Source organism: Phoca vitulina, unplaced genomic scaffold (genome assembly GCF_004348235.1).
Source record: "Phoca vitulina isolate PV1807 unplaced genomic scaffold, GSC_HSeal_1.0 scaffold5, whole genome shotgun sequence".
Lineage (NCBI taxonomy): Eukaryota > Metazoa > Chordata > Mammalia > Carnivora > Phocidae > Phoca > Phoca vitulina.
The window spans coordinates 79,977,034-80,000,149 of record NW_022589708.1 but is presented as its reverse complement, the minus strand read 5'-3'; positions in this window follow the sequence as shown (position 1 = coordinate 80,000,149).

Here is a 23,116-nt window from a genome sequence, read left to right as displayed (position 1 = left end):
AAAATGTAACTATGGCTGATGTCAGAGAAATTACTGTCTGTGTTTTCTTCTAGGATTTCTATGGTTTCAGGTTTCACATTTAGGTCTTTAATCCATTTGAGTCTATTTTTGTATATTGTATGCAATCTTTTTTCTTTGTTGCTTGCTTCTCCCTTCCCCCACTCCAGGTAACCTATATTACCAAACTGGTATGCAGTCTTCCTTACTTTTATCCATGCTTATATAACCATAAAGAAATAAAAGGTAGTAATAATACAACATTAACTTGAAAGCACTCAGAATGGAGTAAAAGTTAACTTTGCAAATTTGTAGAAAGTAGCAAATAGAGGTAATGCCCTAATTTCTGCATTCACTCAAATTCTTGGCCTTTGAGAAGATCCTCCTGTAGGCTATCCCAGGGGTGGCAGTCTGCCCATGCTTTCCTTCAAGAGAACAGAAAACAGGTTTATCCAACTACTCAACCAGTAGGGATAGTGTCTTCTAGTTCTTTTGGGGGGGTGGGGTAAGGGGAGAGGTAATTAACATACATTGTTATATTACTGTCAGGTGTAGTGTCCTCTAGTTCTTTTATATTCCTCATAGAGCTTATTCTACTTTTAGACAAATAACAGGCTCTCAAAACTCATCAAATAGTGAACAAATCAGAAAGGGAACTGACTGAGCCCAGGCTGAGGTGTGTTAATTGATTGATAGAGTAATAAGTAGTCATTAATGGCCATTATAATTTGTAAGTTGAGCACACAGAGACATAATCTCTTTCCTCTTCATTCTCAAACTTTATATAAAAAGTAGTCTCCCTTAGAAGGACATAGACTCCAAAATTTTACTTCTAGATAAGACCTGTTTTTTTCCCTTCAGAGAAAGTATTCATAACGTGTCCTTTCATTTATAATTTTATGAAAGTTTCCATTGAACATGTAAAGAAAGTGGAAAAATTTTAAGTTGCCATGAATGTTTGGTATTTTTCCCACTCTGTTAAAATCTACTTTCTCTTCCAAGTGAAATGGAAGAAGGAAGGCAGTTTGTAATAGTGCTAATAGATATAGGCCCTGGAGTCAACCTACTTGGGCATCATCAAAGCCCACCAACCAAAGAGCATCAGGAACACACCTTCAGTCAAACAAGCAAGATTGAGTTAACTTGCTGCTTCAAAGGAAAGAGCACACCAAGAAAATCATGGGGCTCTCAGTGGAGGGTCTCATTTTAGGATCTGGTTCATCCTGGGAGATTCTAAGGAAGGTCTGGGGGAGCAAGAGTCAGTTTTAATTGGATGCCATCAAGAAGCAAGGGCAAATTGGTGTTTGGGTATCTTGGTAATTTTTATCTAGGAGATGGGAGAATTAAAGAGGGCTAAAGCCATCATGGATAAAGAAACTCACATTAGCTGGAAGAAAGGAATATTTAGTTCTTTCTAGTTGCAGAGCATCCTTGTCTCTTTCTAGGATCAGACATGCATGAACCAAGTAGTTATATTTCCATCCTGTTCCACCCCAGCCACAGAGTGGATGTATCTGAGTTTTGGTTAGAGTCTGTGAAAATTGTTCATGCTCAGTTGGGAACATTGTGGCCTACCTATCAGCTGCCAGGGCTGTTTCCTTACCTACTCAGTTTGAATTGATTTAGCTGTAAAGGCTTGTACAAATAACTTTCTCTCTCTGTACTTCAGTTTCCTCCTCTGTAAAATTTATCTCACCTAATATTATTGTTGTAAAAATTGGAAGAGTTAATACACATTAAGTGATAAGTATTGTTCATTATACATAGTAAGCACTCAAGAATTGGTAGCTACTATTATCAATGTCATTCTCATGATTATCATTACAACTTTCCATTAGCTTAGAGATGACTTTTCTGAAGGAAAATGTTTCCAAGCTGGCATGCTCACTCGTGTGAGCATGCACATACACACACACGACCAGATGTAGGATTTTTCCAATGCTGCTTTCTCAAGAAGCTGCTAAAAAGACAGTGTTGGTTTAGATCTGTTAAATAAGAAAGTCCTTCAGCAACCTTGACAAGAGTTACATTAAACATAAAGTTCAACCCTGAAGCAAGGGGAAGAAGGCCAGGGAGGCCTTTCTGGACCCTGAAATCCTCTAATGATCTTTGCAAAGTACCAGTTTCCCCAAATTAACTTGATCTGAATCTAATAAGAACAATAATAAGCACTAATGCAAATCACTGCAGACTTAGTCACCTAAAAATATCCTATGATCTTCTGTATTAGGAGGGTAACCATATAATTTATCACTCAAACTGGGACACTTACGAAAATAAAATGAGGCACTATTAATAATTGTGCTGAGATAAGAGGCATAAACCAGGATGTCCTCAACTAACTGGGATACATGGTCACCCTGTGCATTAGGTGGTGTGACCTGGCAGAAAAAGCACAGGTCTAGGGTCAGACCCTCCATCCAAACATATTCATGGACAACTCATTTAACCACTCTATACTGCAATTCTTTCAAATGTAAGGGAGCAATGATGATAATCTCTCTTCATCTCAAAAGGAAAGAGATATTAATACTTATTTAAACCATATCTCATCAAGTGTGTGATAACATGTTTCTAGTGTTATTAAACATTTTCTATAGGGGGTCTGAGAATCTAGCCTCTTAAATTCTTGAAAAAAAGGACTTATGCTCAGAACCAGCAACCTTGCCCTCCTTAGCAGTTGGGGTCAAATAAGGACAGAATGTAGGGTTTTCTCAGGAGAAAGGTACCTCCTCTAACCACCAAATGTTCAAACAGCTTCCATGGGGGCAAGTCCAGAAAGCTGCTCCAATCTTCAGATACTAAAACCAAATACTTAGACTATCTCCAGAATGGTTAGGTCCTCAATATGTGTCCTGTTTTTACCACCTAAAAGTGACAGCTTTGAGACAACAGGGCAAATTTGTACTGTCTAGCCCCACCCTTTTTTTTTTTAAAGATTTATTTATTTATTTGAGAGAGAGAAAGAGAGCGCAAGGAGGGGGAGGAGCAGAGGGAGAGACAAGACTCTGAGCTGAGTGCAAGCCTAATGCAGAGCTCACTCTCACAACCCTGAGATCAGAACCTAAGCTGAAATCAAGAGCTGTAATCAACTGACTGAACCACCCAGGTGCCCCGGTCTTGCCCATTTGAATTCTCCAGAAGGTAGCAGCCGTTCTATTTATATATTATTCAGTTAGATCTTCCATAAGCAGTAATTGACTATTTCACATAGTGCATTATTAGAGAGAGGGTGTTGCAGCCACTCTGATTAAACAGAATGGACCCCACCCAAAATTTGGTGATATCAAATTACACACACCAAGAGGGTATGGAAAGGTTTATTACTCACGTAATGAGACTTTCTGCTCCCAAGCAGGTCCAAAATGGCTGTGAGAGCAGAGAAAGGAAAGTGGCTTGGGCTTGTACTGTGGTACGGGTGGGGATGGGTTGAGGATTCCAAAAGAGAGACTATCCGGGCTTTCTTATTATCTTTTTCAAATCTGGGACAAAAAGAAAAGAGATAAGTGATGCTTAAAAGCTGTGAGCAAACATCAAAAAAAAAAAAAAAAAGCTGTCAGCAAACATCAAAAAGGAGTCTGACTCCTAACTACAGGGGATATGTCTAAGTCAAGTCAGCTCAGTGGGACAAGGAGGACAAGCATAAAGAAACAACAGGGACACATCGGATCAAGGACTCTTATCTAAGTAAACAAAGAACTCTTAAAACTCAACAATAAGAAAGCAATGTAATTTAAAAAATGGGCGAAAGACCTTGACAGAGGGACGCCTGGGTGGCTCTGTCAGTTAAGCATCTGCCTTCAGCTCGGGTCATGATCCCATGGTCCTGGGATCAAGTCCCACATCAGGCTCCTTGTTCAGCAGGGACCCCGCTTCTCCCTCTGCCTGCCTGCCACTCTCCCTACTTGTGCTGTCTTTCTCGCTCTCGCTTTCTCTCATTCTCTCTCTCCCTTTCTCTGACAAATAAATAAATAAAATCTTTAAAAAAAAAAAGACCTTAATTCATTGTTTTTGTATAACACGCAGTGCTACATGCAGTACGTGCCCTCCTTATCACTACATCAAAAACTAATGATGTATTGTATGGTGACTAACATAATAAAATTAAATTAAATTTTTAAAAAAAGACCTTAACAGACACCTCACCAAAGAAGATACACAGATGGCAAATAAATACATGAAAAGATGCTCCATATAACATGTCATCAGGGAAATGCAAATTAAAACAACAATAAGATAACCACTATATACCTATTAGAATTGCTAAATTCCAAAACACTGACAACACCAAATCCTAGTGAGGATGTGAGCAACAGGAACTCTCATTCATTGCTGGTGGGAATGCAAAATGTTACAGCCACTTTAGAAGACAGTTTGGCAGTTTCTCAAAAATTAAATATACCCTTACTACATGATTCAGCAATCATGCTCTTTGGTATTTACCCAAAGAAGGTAAAAACTTATGTCCATACAAAAACCTGCATATGGCTGTTTACAGCAGCTTTATTCATAATTGCCAAAATTTGGAAGCAACCAAGATGTCCTTCGGTAGATGAATGGATAAATAAACTGTGGTACCTTCAGACAATTGAATATTATTCAGTGCTAATAAAAAATGAGCTATCAACCTCAGCCACAGCATGTAGACATGCCACCAAAGGCAAGGAAAACAAAGGCAAAAATGAACTATTGGGACCTCATCAAGATAAAAAGCTTTTGCACAGCAAAGGAAACAGTCAACAAAACCAAAAGACAACCAACAGAATGGGAGAAGATATTTGCAAATGACATATCAGATAAAGGGCTAGTATCCAAAATCTATAAAGAACTTACCAAACTCAACACTCAAAGAACAAATAATCCAATCAAGAAATGGGCAGAAGACATGAACAGACATTTTTCCAAAGAAGACATCCAAATGGCCAACAAACACATGAAAAAATGCTCAACATCACCCAGCATCAGGGAAATACAAATCAAAACCACAATGAGATACCACCTCACACCAGTCAGATTGGCTAAAATTAACAAGTCAGGAAACAACAGATGTTGGTGAGGATGCAGAGAAAGGAGAACCCTCTTATGCTGTTGGTGGGAATGCAAGCTGGTGTAGCCACTCTGGAAAACAGTATGGAGCTTCCTCAAAAAGTTAAAAATAGAGCTACCCTACAACCCAGCAATTGCACTACTGGGTATTTACCCCAAAGATACAAATGTAGTGATCCGAAGGGGCCCCTGTACCCCAATTTTATAGCAGCGATGTCCAAAATAGCCAAACTATGGAAAGAGCCCAGATGTCCATTGACAGATGAATGGATAAAGAAGATGTGGTATATATATATACAATGGAATACTACTCAGTCATAAAAAAAAAAAAAAAAAGACATCTTGCCATTTGCAGTGATGTGGCTGGAACTAGAGGGTATTATCCTAAATGAAATAAGTCAGTCAGAGCAAGACAATTATCATATGATCTCACTCCTATGTGGAATTTAAGAAACAAAACAGAGGATCATAGGGGAAGAGAGGAAAAAATAAAACAAGACAAAACTAGAGAAGGAGATAAACCATAAGAGACTCTTAATCATAGGAAACAAACTGAGGGTTGCTGGAGGGCAGCGGTGTGGGGGGAAGGGATAACTGGGTGATAGACATTAAGGAGGGCATATGATGTAATGAACATTGAGTATTATATAAGACTGATGAATCACTGACCTCTACCTCTGAAACTAATAATACATTATATGTTAACTAATTGAATTTAAATTTTAAAAAGTATATTAAAAAAAAGAATACCAGGAGTTTTAAAAAAGAAAGAGATGAGCTCTCAAGCCATGAAGAGATAGAAGAAACTTAAGTACATATTATTAAGTGAAAGAAGCCAATCTGAGATTACATACTGTATGATTCCAACCATATGACATTCTGGAAAAGGCAAAACTATGGAGACAGTTAAATGATCTGTGGTCGCTAGTGAATGAGGAGAGGGAAGAGATGAATAGGCAAAGCACAGAGAATTTTTAAGGACAGTGAAAATATTCTATGATATAATGATGGATATATATCATTGTCCATTTGTCCAAACCCATTGAATATATAACATCGAGAGTGAATCCTATGGTTAACTATGGACTTTGCATGATAGTAATGTGTCAATGTAGGTTCATTCTTGGTTAAAAAGAAAAAATGTACCATTCTGGTGAATGATGTTGTTAATGGAGGAAGCTATGCATGTGTGGGAGGAGGTTGTATATGGGGTATCTTTCTCTTTCTCTCAATTTTATTGTAAGCCTAAAACTACTTTCAAAAAGAAAAGGAAAGGAGCAATATTGGAGACAACACAGTTGTAGAAGCCCTACATGGTGCTGAAAACTGTGCTAGGCACTGACTACAGGACTTTATTTAGTGCTTATTGTTTGTCAGACACTGTTCTAAGCACTTTTATATATGTTAACTCAATTAATCCTAACAACAACCTTGAGAGGGAGGTACTATTATCATCCCATTTTGTAGAAGGGAAAACTGAGGCAGAGAGAGTAAGAACATTGCCCAGGTACACATAATTAGCTTTAAGTAGCAGAGCCAGGAATCAGACCCAATCAATCTGACTCCACAGTTTGTGCTCTTAGCCACTGTGTGATACTGTCTCTCATAAATAAGGGATCAGTCAATGTCTGTGAAATCCAAAGATATTTATTTCAGTTTCTTCTACTTGAAGCGAATACACTCTCCAAGAATACTTTCCATAGTGATTTTTATGTATTAACATAAAAAATAAAACCTCAAAAATACGTGACTAGTCCTACACAATTTTTACAATTCCATTTAGTTTTGTAGCATCAGTGGGAATTAAATGGGGGGCATAGGTTTACTACTATATTTCTATTTTGTAGGAAGGAAAACCATGGTTCCGAGAAGTTAGGTCTGGACTACATATAAAGCACTGCAGCCAGACCTCTCCAGGACCCTTTGTGCTTCACCTGGACCAACCCCTGAAAGGTAATTTCAGGTTCAATGAAAGAGCAGAACTGGCAAACTTACGAACTGATGGAGAGCCCATTTGCCATGTCTCACTCATGCGATGTGAATGCTAACACAGTCAGGCCGTGGGATTTTAGGAAATGAAGTGTAACGAGAAGGCTGCTGTAGTCTCCAGCACACATTCATCTTTACAAGTGAATGCCACCCTTGGTCACAGCTCCAGATTCTTTCCACTCATGAACATCTCTAGGAACATGGAAGGTCAAGTGTTATTTAAGAAGAGCATTAATATCTGACACTTGTTAATAGTGAACTGTCTACAAAGCCCTTTCACACTTAACTCTCATTATAAGCCTGAGAAATGATCTGGGCATTTTACAGGTGAAGGAAATGAATCTCAAAAAGATTCCCTTGCCTAATATCGCAAAGATAATCAAGGACAGAATTGAGTTTATCTGCCTTCTGGCATGGAATAGTTCTCAGGACCCCAGTGAAATCTTCATTCAAAATTCTTGAAAGATGGAGGAAATTCACAGAAACTCTGAGCAGGTTGGGAGTCAATGAGAGTCCATCTTAGTTCATGTGCCTACTGGATCCCTCTGTGTGTAAGGCACTGTGGGAGCCTTCTGCATGCATTATCTTGGTGAACCCTGTAAGCAGCTCTACACTGTAGGGACTATTATCATGTCCATTTCGCAGATGAGGAAAAAGAGGCTTGGATAGGTAACATAACTTGCTCCAAGATCACATGGATAATAAGTGTCCACAGAGGTAGGGGCGGACCAAGATGGCGGAGGAGTAGGAGACCTGGATTTCGTCTGGTCCCAGGAATTCAGCTGGATAGGGATCAAACCATTCTGAACACCTACGAACTCAACAGGAGATCTAAGAAAAGAATAGCAGCAACTCTCTGAACAGAAAAGCAACCACTTTCTGGAAGGTAGGACGTGTGGAGAAGTGAATCCGAGGCGATATTCGGGAAGATAGACCGCAAGGGAGGGGGCCTCCGTCAGCTGCTTCTGGCAAGCGATAGTGCAGTGGAGCACAAAATCGGAACTTTTAGAAGTCTGCTCCACTGAGGGACGTCGCTCCAGTGGCTAAGTGGGGGGTGAAACCCTCCCTGGGACAGTGTGGTCTCAGGACCCTCAGGGTCACAGAAAGACCGGGGGTGCCTGAGTGCGGCAGAGCTCCCAGGTATCGGAGCAGGGAAGCCGGCTGCAGAGATGGAGCCAAGGAGCGGGCTCTCAGCTCGGGGTTGCCATAAACCGTGATACGCGGCATAGTCGGGCCACTGCTCCTCCAGCAGGGACCCAACAAGTGGAAGATCCGGGGAGACACCCCTTCCTCCCTGGGAGGAGTGTTGCGGGAGTGCACCGCAGGGATCTGCTGGGTTTGGAGACTCCACACGGGGTTGTGTGCCAGAGATAGAAATGCTCGGTCACAGGCCGGGTGAGCACGGAGTGCGGCCGGAGACCAGGGAGACAGGAGTGATTCCTTTTCTCTGGGGGCTCACTGAGGAGCAGGGCCCCGAGTTCTCGGCTCCTCCAGGGCGGAGATTAGGAGGCTGCCATTTTCACTCCTGTCCTCCACAGCTGTGTGGAAAGCTTGCAGGGAACAAAAGCTCCCGAGAGCAAACCCGAGCAGATTACTTAGCCCAGACCCGGCAAGGGTGGGGCCATTCCACCTCCAGCAATGACATTTGGGAACCACAGCAACAGGCCCCTCCCCCAGAAGATCAGCAAGAACAGCCAGCCACAACCAAGTTTACTGATCAAGGAGAACAGCAGAACTCCAGCGCTAGGGGAATACTGCACATAGAATTCATGGCTTTTTCCCCATGATTCTTTAGTCTTTCAAAGTTTTTTTTTTTTAATTTTTCTTTTTCCCTTTTTCAACCAACATCTTATCAATACCTTTTTTAAAAAATATTTTTTATTTTTTATTTTTACAGTCATGTTCTATCCCTTCATAGTAGTTACCCTTATTTTTGGTATATATATATGTTGTTCTCTCTTTAAAATTTTGAGATACAGTTTCTTCTAACAGATCAAAATATACCCTAAATCTCTAGTGTATGGCTTTGTTCTAGTCTCCTGCCTGATCACATTCTCTCCCCTTTTTTTTTTAAATCCTCTTCTCTTTTTTTAAACCAACTTCTTATCTTATCAATTCCTTTTATAAAATCTTTTATAATTTTCATCATTACAGTCATAGTCCATCCCTTCGTTGTATTAACCCTTATTTTTGTACATATATGTTTTTCTTTCTTTAAAATTTTGGGAGGCACTTTCTTCTAACAGAGCAAAATACACCCAAAATCTAGTGTGTGGCACTGATCTATGCACCAGCCTGATTGATCATATTCTGTTTTATTGTTTTGTTTTTGTTTGTTTTATCTTTTTCTTTTTCTTTTCTTTTTTTTTTTTTTCTTTTTTCTTTCTTTCCATTTCTTTTACCCCGGTTTCAGGTCTTTTCTGATTTGTTTAGTGTATATTTTCTGCAGATGTTGTTACCCTGTTAGCATTTTGATCTCTCATTCATCTGTTCTCCTCTGGACAAAATGACAAGACGGAAAAAATCATCTCAACAAAAAGAACAAGAGGCAGTACTGACTGCCAGGGACCTAATCAATACGGACATTAGTAAGATGTTGTAACTAGAGTTCAGAATGATGATTTTAAAGATACTAGCTGGGCTTGAAAAAAGCATGGAAGTTATTAGAGAAACCCTTTCTGGAGAAATAAAAGAACTAAAATCTAACCAAGTCGAAATCAAAAAGGCTATTAATGAGGTGCAATCAAAAATGGAGGCTCTAACTGCTAGGATAAATGAGGCAGAAGAGAGAATTAGTGATATAGAAGACCAAATGATGGAAAATAAAGAAGCTGAGAAAAAGAGAGATAAACAACTACTGGATCACGAGGGCAGAATTCGAGAGATAAGTGATACCATAAGATGAAACAACATTAGAATAATTGGGATCCCAGAAGAAGAAGAAAGAGAGAGAGGGGCAGAAGGTATATTGGAGCAAATTACAGCAGAGAACTTCCCTAATTTGGGGAAGGAAACAGGCATCAAAATCCAGGAGGCACAGAGAACCCCCCTCAAAATCAATAAAAATAGGTCAACACTCTGACATCTAATAGTAAAACTTACAAGTCTCAGACACAAAGAGAAAATCCTGAAAGCAGCTCGGGAGAAGATCTGTAACCTACAATGGTAGAAACATTAGATTGGCAACAGACCTATCCACAGAGACTGGCAGGCCAGAAAGGACTGGCATGATATATTCAGAGCACTAAATGAGAAAAATATGCAGCCAAGAATACTATACCCAGCTAGGCTGTTTTTGAAAATAGAAGAAGAGATAAAAAGCTTCCAGGACAAACAAAAACTAAAGGAATTTGCAAGCACAAAACCAGCCCTACAAGAAATATTGAAAAGGGTCCTCTAAGCAAAGAGAGAGCCTAAAAGCAACATAGACCAGAAAGGAACACAGACAATATACAGTAACAGTCACCTCAGGCAATACAATGGCACTAAATTCCTATCTTTCAATAGTTACCCTGAATGTAAATGGGTTAAATGCCCCAATCAAAAGACACAGGGTATCAGACTGGATAAAAAAACAAGACCCATCGATATGCTGTCTGCAAGAGACTCATTTTAGACCCAAAGACACCCCCAGATTGAAAGTGAGGGGGTGGAAAACCATTTACCATGCTAATGGACACCAAAAGAAAGCTGGGGTGGCAATCCTTATATCAGACAAATTAGATTTTAAACCAAAGACTGTAATAAGAGATGAGGAAACACTATATCCTACTTAAAGGGTCTATCCAACAAGAAGATCTAACAATTGTAAATATCTATGCCCCTAACGTGGGAGCAGCCAATTATATAAGGCAATTCATAACAAAAGCAAAGAAACACATCGACAACAATACAATAGTGGGGGACTTCAACAACCTCCCTCACTGAAATGGACAGATCATCTGAGCAAAAGATCAACAAGGAAATAAAGGCTTTAAATGACACACTGGACCAAATGGACTTCACAGATATATTCACAACATTCCATCCCTAAGCAACAGAATACACATTCTTCTCTAGTGCCCATGGAACATTCTCCAGAATAGATCATATCCTAGGTCACAAATCAGGTCTCAACCGGTACCAAAAGATTGGGATCATCCCCTGCATATTTTCAGACCACAATGCTTTGAAACTAGAACTCAATCACAAGAGGAAAGTCGGAAAGAACTCAAATACATGGAGGCTAAAAGAGCATCCTACTAAAGAATGAATGGGTCAACCAGGAAATTAAAGAAGAATTTTAAAAATTCATGGAAACAAATGAAAATGAAAACACAACTGTTCAGAATCTTTGGGATGCAGCAAAGGCAGTCCTAAGAGGAAAGTATATAGCAATACAAGCCTTTCTCAAGAAACAAGAATGGTCTCAAATACACAACCTAACCCTATACCTAAAGGAGCTGGAGAAAGAACAGCAAATAAAGCCTAAACCCAGCAGGAGAAGAGAAATAATAAAGATCAGAGCAGAAATCAATGAAATAGAAACCAAAAGAACAGTAGAACAGATCAATGATTGTTGACTAGGAGCTGGTTCTTTGAAAGAATTAACAAGATTGATAAACCCCTGGCCAGACTTATCAAAAAGAAAAGAGAAATGACCCAAATCAACAAAATCATGAATGAAAGAGAGATCACAACCAACACCAAAGAAATACAAACAATTACAAGAACATATTATGAACAACTCTATGCCAGCAAATTAGATAATCTGAAGAAATGGATGCTTTCCTAGAGATGTATCAACTACCAAAACTGAACCAGGTAGAAATTGAAAACCTCAATAGACCTATAACCACTAAGGAAATTGAAGCAGTCATCAAAAATCTCCCAACAAACAAAAGCCCAGGGCCAGATGGCTTCCCAGGGGAATTCTACCAAACATTTAAAGAAGAATTAATACCTATTCTTCTGAAACTGTTCCAAAAAATAGAAATGGAAAGAAAACTTCCAAACTCATTTTATGAGGCCACCATTACCTTGATCCCAAAACCAGACAAAGACCCCATCAGAAAGGAGAATTACAGACCAATATCCTTGATGAACATGGATGCAAAAATTCTCACCAAAATACTAGCCAATAGGATACAACAGTACATTAAAAGGATTATTCACCACGACCAAGTGGGATTTATCCCTGTGCTGCAAGGTTGGTTCAACAACTGCAAATCAATGTGAAACAATACATTAATAAAAGAAAGAACAAGAACCATATGATGCTCTCAATAGATGCAGAAAAAGCATTTGACAAAGTACAGCATCCTTTCTTGATCAAAACTCTGCAGAGTATAGGGATAGAGGGTACATACCTCAATATCATAAAAGCCATCCATGAAAAACCCACAGCGAATATCATTCTCATTGGGGAAAAACTGAGAGCTTTCCCCCTAAAGTCAGGAACACGGCAGGGATGTCCACTATCACCACTGCTATTCAACATAGTATTAGAAGTCCTAGTCACAGCAATCAGACAACAAAAAGAAATAAAAGGCATCCAAATCAGCAAAGAAGTCAAACTCACTGTTTGCAGATGATATGATACTTTATGTGGAAAACCCAAAAGACTCCACCCCAAAACTGCTAGAACTCATACAGGAATTCAGTCAAGTGGCAGGATATAAAATCAATGCACAGAAATCAGTGGCATTCCTATACACCAACAACAAGACAGAAGAAAGAAATTAAGGAGTCGATCCCATTTACAATTGCACCCAAAACCGTAAGATACCTAGGAATAAATCTAACCAAAGAGGCAAAGAATCTGTCCTCAGAAGACTATAAAATACTCATGAAAGAAATGGAGGAAGACACAAAGAAATGGAAAAATGTTCCATGCTCATGGATTGGAAGAACAAATATTGTGAAGATGTCAATGCTACCTAGAGCAATCTACACATTCAATGCAATCCCCATCAAAATACCGTCCACTTTTTTCAAAGAAATGGAACAAATAATCCTAAAATTTGTATGGAACCAGAAAAGACCCCGAATAGCCAGAAGAATGTTGAAAAAGAACAGCAAAGCTGGCAGCATCACAATTCCGGACTTCAAGCTCTATTACAAAGCTGTCATCATCAAGACAGTATGGTACTGGCACAAAAACAGACACATAGATCAATGGAACAGAATAGAGAGCCCAGAAATGGACTCTCAACTCTATGGTCAACTAATCTTCCACAAAGCAGGAAAGAATGTCCAATGGAAAAAAGACAGTCTCTTCAACAAATGGTGTTGGGAAAATTGGACAGTCACATGCAGAAGAATGAAACTGGACCATTTCCTTACACCACACACAAAAATAGACTCAAAATGGTTGAAAGAACTAAATGTGAGACAGGAGTCCATCAAAATCCTAAAGGAGAACACAGGCAGCAACCTCTTCAACCTCAGCTGCAGCAACTTCCTCCTAGAAACATCACCAAAGGCAAGGGAAGCAAGGGCAAAAATGAACTATTGGGACTTCATCAAGATAAAAACCTTTGCACAGCAAAAGAAACTGTTAACAAAACCAAAAGACAACTGACAGAATGGGAGAAGATATTTGCAAATGACATATCAGATAAAGGGCTAGTATCCAAAATCTATAAAGAACTTCCTAAACTCAACACCCAAAGAACAAATGATCCACAATCAAGAAACGGGCAGAAGACATGAACAGACATTTTTCCAAAGAAGACCTCCAAATGGCCAACAGACACAGGAAAAAGTGCTCAGCATCACTCGGCATCAGGGAAATCCAAATCAAAACCTCAATGAGATATCACCTCACACAGTCAGAATGCTAAAATTAACAAGTCAGGAAATGACAGATGTTGGCGAGGATGCAGAGAAAGGGGAACCTTCCTACACTGTTGGTGGGAATGCAAGCTGGTGCAGCCACTCTGGAAAACAGTATGGAGGTTCCTCAAAAAGTTGAAAATAGAGCTACCATATGATCCAGCAATTGCACTACTGGGTATTTACCCCAAAGATACAAATGTAGGGATCCGAAGGGGTACGTGCACCCCGATGTTTATAGCAGCAATGTCCACAGTAGCCAAACTGTGGAAAGAGCCGAGATGTCCATTGACAGATGAATGGATAAAGAAGATGTGGTATGTATATACAATGGAATATTATGCAGCCATCAAAAGGAATGAGATCTTGCCATTTGCAATGACGTGGATGGAACTGGAGGGTATTATGCTGAGCGAAATAAGTCAATCAGAGAAAGACATGTATCATATGACCTCACTGATAAGAGGAATTCTTAATCTCAGGAAACAAACTGAGGGTTGCTGGAGTGGTGGGGGGTGAGAGGGATGGGGTGACTGGGTGATAGACATTGGGGAGGGTATGTGCTATGGTGAGCACTGTGAATTGTGCAAGACTGCTGATTCACAGATCTGTACCTCTGAAACAAATAATACATCATATGTTAAAAAAAAAAAAAAAAAAAACATAGCAGGAGGGGAAGAATGAATGGGGGGGAATCGGAGGGGGAGACGAACCATGAGAGACTATGGACTCTGAAAAACAAACTGAGGGTTCTAGAGGGGAGGGGGGTGGGGGGACGGGTTAGCCTGGTGATGGGTATTAAAGAGGGCACGTTCTGCATGGAGCACTGGGTGTTATACGCAAACAATGAATCATGGAACACTACATCAAAAACTAATGATATAATGTATGGTGATTAACATAACATAATAATAAAAAAAAAATAAGTGTCCATAGAGCCCTTTGGCCAACTTAAGCCTTCCTACTATACTGCTCTGCCTGTGTGGTATAACAGGCCCATTTCCTTGGTAAGTAATATCCTGGGTAGGAGAATCCCCAGGCTATGAGGATAATAGCTCCTTATTCTGGAGCTAAAAATAACAACTGAAGCTCTTCTACCCATTGCTACCAACTCCTCCCCACAACATAAAAGAAAGAGAAAGCAGTTGGATCCTATCACTCTCCTGCTTAATAGTTTTAGCATAGCCTACAGCACTGTAACTGATCTGCCTTTATCCACCTCTCCAGCTTCATTTTGTACCATCTTCCTCACCTACCACCACTAACAGGAAGGATGTCAACAGCACCTTGCAGGGGATAATATGGGGGCCATCTTTAGGAAAATGCAATCTGCCTCAGAAAAGCAAGACTAGGGGCACCTAGGTGGCTCAGTCGGTTAAGCATCTGCCTTCGGTTCAGGTCATGATCTCAGGGTCCTGAGATGGAGCCCTCATTGGGCTCCCTGCTCAGTGGGGAGCCTGCTTCTCCCTCTGCCTGCCACTCCCCCTGCTTGTGCTCTCTCTCTTTCTCTGTCAAATAAATACATAAAACCTTTTTTTTAAAAAAAGGCATACATGCACCCTGATGTTCATAGCAGCATTATTTACAATAGCCAAATTATGGAAGCAGCCCAAGTGTTTATTGACTGATGAATGCATAAAGATGTGGTATACATGTATATAATGGAATATTATTCAGCCATAAAAAAATAATGAAATCTTGCCATCTGCAACAACATGGATGGAGCTAGAGAGTATAATGCTAAGCAAAATAAGTCAGCCAGAGAAAGACAAATACCATATGATATCATTCATATGTAGAATTTAAGAAACAAAACAAATGAGCAAAAGAAAAAAAAGAGAGACAAGGCAGGAGACAGACTCTTAACTATAGATAACAAATTGATGGTTACCAGAGAGGAGATGGTTGGGGGATGGGTTAAATAGGTGATGGGGATTAAGAAGTACACTTGTTGGGATGAGCACCAGGTGATGTATGGAATTGTTGAATCATATTGTACACCTGAAACTAGTATAATAACACTACAGAGATCTTGGTGATGGTGGGAATCCACCATCTGGATTCAGCCCTGGTGGGGAATGTTTGAAGGAAGCATTGAGGATTTGAGAGCAGCTTTGTGTAAAAACACAATGATGAATTATGACATTTAATATACTGTTTTCACTAAAATGAGATAGACAAGTGACTTGGCCTATAGGAATGAGTCCATTGGTTTCCAAAAACTTCTGTCAATTCTGATGTTTTATTTGCCCTTAAGACAAAAGGTGAGGGGTGGGCACCTGGCTGGCTCAGCCGTTAAGTGTCTGCCTTCGGGTCAGGTCATGATCCCAGGGTCCTGGGATAGAGCCCCGCATTGGGCTCCCTGCTTGGCGGGAAGCCTGCTTCTCCCTCTCCCACTCCCCTTGCTTGTGTTCCCTCTCTCGCTGTCTCACTGTCTCTCTCTCTGTGTCTGTCAAATAAATAAATAAATAAAATCTGAAAAAAAAAAAAAAAAGACAAAAGGTGAGGGGGTTAGAGGAGATAAAAGGAGGACCTCTAAGAGGAAACAGGAGAATTAAATTTCCTGGCAAGAAAAGGGTCATAAATGTGACCATATTGTGACTCAGGCTACACCACCACACCCCCGCCGCCATTCTTCCATAATTCTATAATCCTCCTTTACCACAGTGAGCTTAAACACCCCTTCATTTATTTCTTCATCCCCTCTCTGAAGCCATCATCGAAACCGATGCCATGTGTTAGAATCATACCCAGTGTTGTGAACCACATTAAAGATATATCTGACTCGAGTACGGTGAGTAAGGATGGCATTTAGAACACAAAATGGCAGACATAAAATACCACAACAAGACAACATGAGACTGAAGAAGTGTCTCTGCTTCTAGAGGTTTGTATGAAATGTTTTTATTCTTTTACATTATCTGAGAGGAGGGATGGAGAGCCTTCCATCCATGAGAAATGGACAGGTGAGGGTTTGGAAAGGTGGAGAACAGAGGCTGTAGATGTGTGCCTACCCACCCCTCTGGCCAGGGCTCCTGAGGAAAGGCTCAAGGGGCAAGACTAGAGCTAACAGTATAGCATACAGAATCAGCAACTATTAGAGTCTGAAACAACAGGTCATATTTTCTGTTGAAAGTTATCTGCAAATGCAGTTCCCTTCATCTACTTCACCACAGAGTAGAAGCAGAGTCTGAGCTTGGACTGACTGTCCCTTGGAGATTTTCTAATCATAACAATTTGCATCAATGTAAACAAACAAAATCACTGTGAACATGGGAGTTGCTTCTCCCTCAGTGTCTATAGCTTTATGTTTCCAAGAGAGAAAAAAAAAACAGATGTAGATAGCAGGGAATGTAGGTCTTGGAATGCAAGGAACTAGGGAAATGTACATAAACCACTGAAGAGTCAGAAGAAACTTCAGCTATATAAGGTGGTCTATCTCTCAGTGAGCTTCACCTAGACCTCCTAAATTAGAACCTCTAGGGCTTGGGCCTCTGCATTCCCATAACCTCTCCAAAGGGTTCTTTTTTTTATTTTTAAAGATTTATTTATTTATTTATTTGCGACAAAGAGAATGAGAGAGAGAGCACATGAGAAGGGGGAGGGTCAGAGGGAGAAGCAGACTCCCTGCCGAGCAGGGAGCCCGATGCGGGACTCGATCCAGGGACTCCAGGATCATGACCCGAGCCGAAGGCAGTCGTTCTAACCAACTGAGCCACCCAGGCACCCCTCTCCAAAGGATTCTTAAGCAAAGTCTGAGAATTACCAGATAACCTCTGCAGTGTCTAGCCCACACCCAACTCAGTCAGAAAAGCAGTCACTTGCCCTGACAAATGCAGATGGAGAATTCTCCCAATTAATGAGTCCTGAATAGAGCATAGGAGAAACAATGGCAGATACTAACACCCTGCTGCCCTATAAGAAGGCTCACAGGGGTACATTTCCTCAGGCCCTGCAGATTACTCTCCCAACTTTTAGGACCCCAGAGCTCTTTTTGGGGTTATTTCTGCAGTCCCCATCTTGTCCATTAACAGCCAAGTTGAAGTTTGCTGATCCCTACAAAAGGTCCCCAAATCTGGCCTGGAGCAGCAACTGTTATCTCTCCATTAATCCAAAATTTCCTATCCATCCAGCCCATCTCTGTTACAATTCCCCAAAGTAAAGTCTTCTGGAAGTGGATGTGGAATTTGGTATAATAAAATATAAGAGCATAGTCCAGAAATCAGAACACCAGGACTCTAACTCTACCCAAGAAAGTCAGAGTGGTTCTGAGCCTTGGCTTCCCCATCCCAAATGAGGAGGGGTCTGCAGCAATTTCTAAAGGTCATTCCTGCTCCCCTGCTCTGAACTTTATAAAAAAAAAGCCAAGTCACTTCCTGGAAAAGCTGGGTATTCTGCCTCCTTCAGACAACATATAGAAGACAGCTTATACCTTTTCACTGTACGCCTCTGCGAGCAGTGTTTTAGGACAGAAAAGTCAGTGGCAACATAGCAGCTGACCTGAAAACTTCCTCCAAAAAATAAGGAAGGAACCAAATTGCGACTACTGTTTGTTATGGGCCTGGCGCCACCTAGTGCATTTTGAGATTATGTCAAGCTGGTTATTGCTATGTTGGTGCATTCTCCCTACAAATATCTTGTGTTCTGACACCACGTAAGCATTTACTACTATATTTCTACTGAGCATGTATTTGTGTATGAGGCTCTGTGAATGTTGTATAATAAATTATTATTATTTTAAAGAATTTATTTATTTATTTGAGAGAGAAAGCGCCAACAGGGGGGGTAGTAGAGGGAGAGGGAGAAGCAGACTCCCTGCTGAGCAGGGAGCCCAATGCAGGACTTGATCCCAGGACCCTGGGATCATGACCTGAACTAAAGATGGACGCCAGCCAGGCGCCCCCCCCCTTTTTTTTTTTGGTGGGCAGCAAAGCAAAGTTTATTGAGTGATAGTAAAGTGATAGTACAAAGCTCCCAAAGAGGGAGGGGACCCAAGAGGGTTGCCCAAATGTTTTATAATAAATTATTTTAATGACAACCTGATACTTTCAGAGGGTCTAGAAGAAAAATGTTAAATCCAATGTTTTAATGAAACAAAAGTAGAGTCAAAGTTAAAATATACTTGATAATTTTAAAAATCATAATAAAATGTGGAATATCTATCTCTGTATCTGTGTTCTGAGATGGCACTATACCAATGGTATATTCATAGAGATACACATGTAAAGAGTAAATCAAGGTTCATGACCTTGTCCATCCAAATTACTGGGATCTCGGGCGCTTGAATGGCTCAGTCGGTTAAGCGATTGCCTTCAGCTCAGGACATAATTCCAGGATCCTGGGATCGAGTCCCACATCAGGCTCCTTGCTCAGCGGGGAACTCGCTTCTCCCTCTCCCTCTGCGGCTCCCCCTACTTGTGCTCTCTTGCTCTCTCTCTGTCAAATAAATAAAAATAAAATCTTAAAAAAAAAATTACTGGGATCTCATGTTTCCTTTGCACCTCACTTTCTCCCACTCCTATGCAAATACCAATAACAACAAAGCTGAATTTTAAAATAGAAGAGAAGGTAATAAAGCTTATGGAAGATAATGAATAAAATGAATGTTTAGCTTGAGGAAAGATTTTTAAATAATACTCAAAAATTGCATATCTTAATGAACATTTCATAGTAAAATAAGACACTTTTGGACAATAAGAGATACCATACACGCAAACAATGAATCATGGAACACTACATCAAAAACTAATGATGTGGGGTGCCTGGGTGGCTCAGTCGATTAAGCGTCTGCCTTCTGCTCAGGTCATGATCTCAGGGTCCTGGGATCGAGCCCTGCATCGGGCTCCCTGCTCGGCAGGAAGCCTGCTTCTCCCTCTCCCACTCCCCCTGCTTGTGTTCCCTCTCTTGCTGTCTCTCTCTGTCAAATAAATAAATAAAATCTTTAAAAAAAAAAAAAGAATGATGTAATGTATGGTGATTAACATAATAAAATAAAATTTAAAAAAGAGAGATATCATAAACAAAGTAAAAATAAAGCAAAACAATAACAACAAAAAATAAAACAAGTCATAACCTAGACAAGGATATTTGCTTTGGAATCTAGAATAAAGAATTGCTATAAATCAATTAAGAGACAACCCAAAAGGCAAAAAAAGAATACGAAAGTCCAAATGACCAATGCACATGAAAACTCATTACTCATTAGTCATTAGAGAAATGTAAATTAAGGCTACAAAAAGATATCATGCTACAGCCATTGAATTAGCAAAAAAATAAAACAGGGGCTAATCCAAGCATTTGCATAGTAGGTTCATACTTTGATGATGGGAATGAACAGGTAGGCTAAAAGACAAAGAATTTTGTTTATCTTGTATACCTTTGGGTGGAGAAACTATATACCCAGGTTACCTAGAATACATATGTGCTTTCAGGTAGGCATGGGATTAGAAGTGTGCTATCAGAGTAGTCTAGGAAGCCAACACATTAAATTAAAGTGGTCCTAGATTCATCATGCCTTGAGGTGCCTAAAGGAAGCAAAAATGAAATCTGAAGAAATGTATCCTTAATACAGGCCTCACAAGATTCCCACAGATAAACACTTTCAAACATGAGCTTAAAATCCAAAATTACAAAACACATGAGGAAACACAGCACCATGAATAAGAATCAGTAAAAATAAACTGCATATTTATATCCCTCAAGAATATCAGATAAAGGAATTTTGGGGTTATATAACAAAATAATTGTGCTTAAAATATTAAAGTAATAAAAGATGGAATGAAAAAACATGAGAAAGGAACACAGTACTATCCAAAAAGATCAGGGATATTTTGAAATTAAAAACAAAAAGAATATCTAGAATTGAACAAAATAGGCACTAAAATTTAAAACTCAGCAGTCATGTTAAATAGCAGATTAGATCCAGCTGAAGAGAGAATTGATTAGCTGGGATAGATATATGAAAAAAGTTCCCAGAATGCAGCACAGAGAGATAAAGAAATGGAAAATATGAAAGAGAAGAAAGGTATAGAATGAAAAGACCCTATTTACTATCTAATAGGAGTTCCAAAAAAAAATAACAAGGAAGAACTAATATACAAAGAGTTTATAAATGGTCAAAAATTTTCTAGACCAGTAAGATAAGAATACTTAGACTGAGGAATTGCAATCAATCCCAAGCAGAGTAAATATATATCTACACTTTGATATTATAATAAATATATAAAATGCCAGAGGCACCTGGAGGGCTCAGTCAGTTGAGCATCCAACTCTTGATTTCAACACAGGTCATGATCTCAGGGTCATGGGATTGAGCCCAGCATCTGGCTCCATGCTTGGCAGGGAGTCTGCTTGCCACTAACATATCCCCACTATAGACATTTCTTCAGAGTGTCCTTGAAGAAGAAAAATTATCCTAGAAGGAAGGTATGAAGAAGAAGAATGAAAGAATTGACGAAATGTGAATAAATGGCCAAAATAACGTGATAAAACTAGATTATCTGGATAAAATTAGATTGTTAAAGTGGTTGGAGGATACATGGACATTCATAATTTTATTCTTTATTCCTTTTTGTGGGACTAAAATATTTTATAACAATTTTTTTAATAGTGAAGGGTAGAGAGTTCCAGGTGAAGGTCCTGTGAGTGGAAAGAGTTTGACCTACTTATAGAACTGAAAAAGGCCAGTGTATCCAGGACATAGTGAGGAGAAGTGGTACAAAATGAAGCTAGAGAGGCAAGCTGAAGCCAAATCACAAAGGCCTCAGAGGCCATATTAAGGATTTGTCATAGTCAATGGGAAGCCATTAAAGGAATCCAAACAAAGGATTAATCTAAACTAAATGTTAAAAAAATAATTCTGCCTGCTGTATTTGAGAGGTCATGTTAAGTACTAAGACCTAAACATATGTCATTGTATTTCTCACTGGTCCTGATTTACCCAAAATTTATTCAACTTCTGAGATTACCAAAGGCAAAATTTTCTCCAGCACATCTGGTAACATTCAGAGATGATTCCTCTGTACTGTACCATGTTAAATTCATAGTATGACCCATTAAGAACCCCTATGCAATGAGATTATTATTATTCAAATTACACTACAGATATCCATAGTGGAAAAGAAGATTGTTGCTACATGCTAGAGTAGTATTGAATGCAGGGAGAAATGTAAAGGTTTCAGGGAGAAGCAGGTGGTTCTAAAGACGACTCATGGAGGATAAGGAGAATATAAGTCAACAAAGAGGCAGGAGTATTCCAGATGAGGGGGATATGGAATACTATTCACAAAATGGTATAAGAATCAGCAGTGTTCCGGGGCACCTGGGTGGCTCAGCCAGTTAAATGCCCGACTCTTGATTTCCACTCTGGTCATGATCTCCAGGTTGGGGGATCCAGCCCCCCACTCAGGCGCCATGCTCAATGGGGAGTCTGCTTGAGATTCTCTCCATCTCCTTCTGCCCCTCCCTCTGGCTCGGGTGCCCGTGCTCCATCTCTTTCTCAAGTAAGTAAATAAATCTTTAAAAAAAAAAAGATGCAAACAATGAATCATGGAACACTACATCAAAAACTAATGATGTAATGTACGGTGACTAACATAACATAATAAAATAACATTAAAAAAATAAAAATAAATAAAAATAAAAAAAGAATCAGCATGTTCCATGGGAATATTGGTTTGATCAGTACTTCAAATTCCATTCTGGAATAGTAGTAGAAACCATTGGATGAATAGCATGAGGATAGATTAAGAAATTAATACTTTCTCCTGAAGGCAACAAAGTATAAACATTTTTGAGCAGGGATGAGCTTTTGAACATAATATTTCTGTTTGTATTTTTTTAAATGTAGAGGGAAAATAGGAATATATGCAGGCTTTTATTCTTAACCTCTGAAGGCACCCTGCCATCCCTAGGTGCTTCCTCCACGACATACCTGCCACATTGCTACCAGATTACTGCAGCCCTTGCTCAAACAACTTCACCAGCATTCTACTGCTTAAAGGATAAAGTCCAAACTCCTTAGTACAACGTTCAAGACTCTCCAAAATTCGACCCCAACATACCTCTCCAAAAAGCTCACTTTAAGGAAATTAATACTCTGACCAAATGGCCGACAAAATAAATTCTGAAGAGACCACTATGTCTGCCACCTACTTCCCTTTGCTTATGCCATTCTTTCTCCCCGGAATGCCTGATTTCCTAAGTCCTATCCAGTTTTTAAGTTCTAATGCAAACCCCTATATCCTCTAGGAAGGCTTTTCATACCACT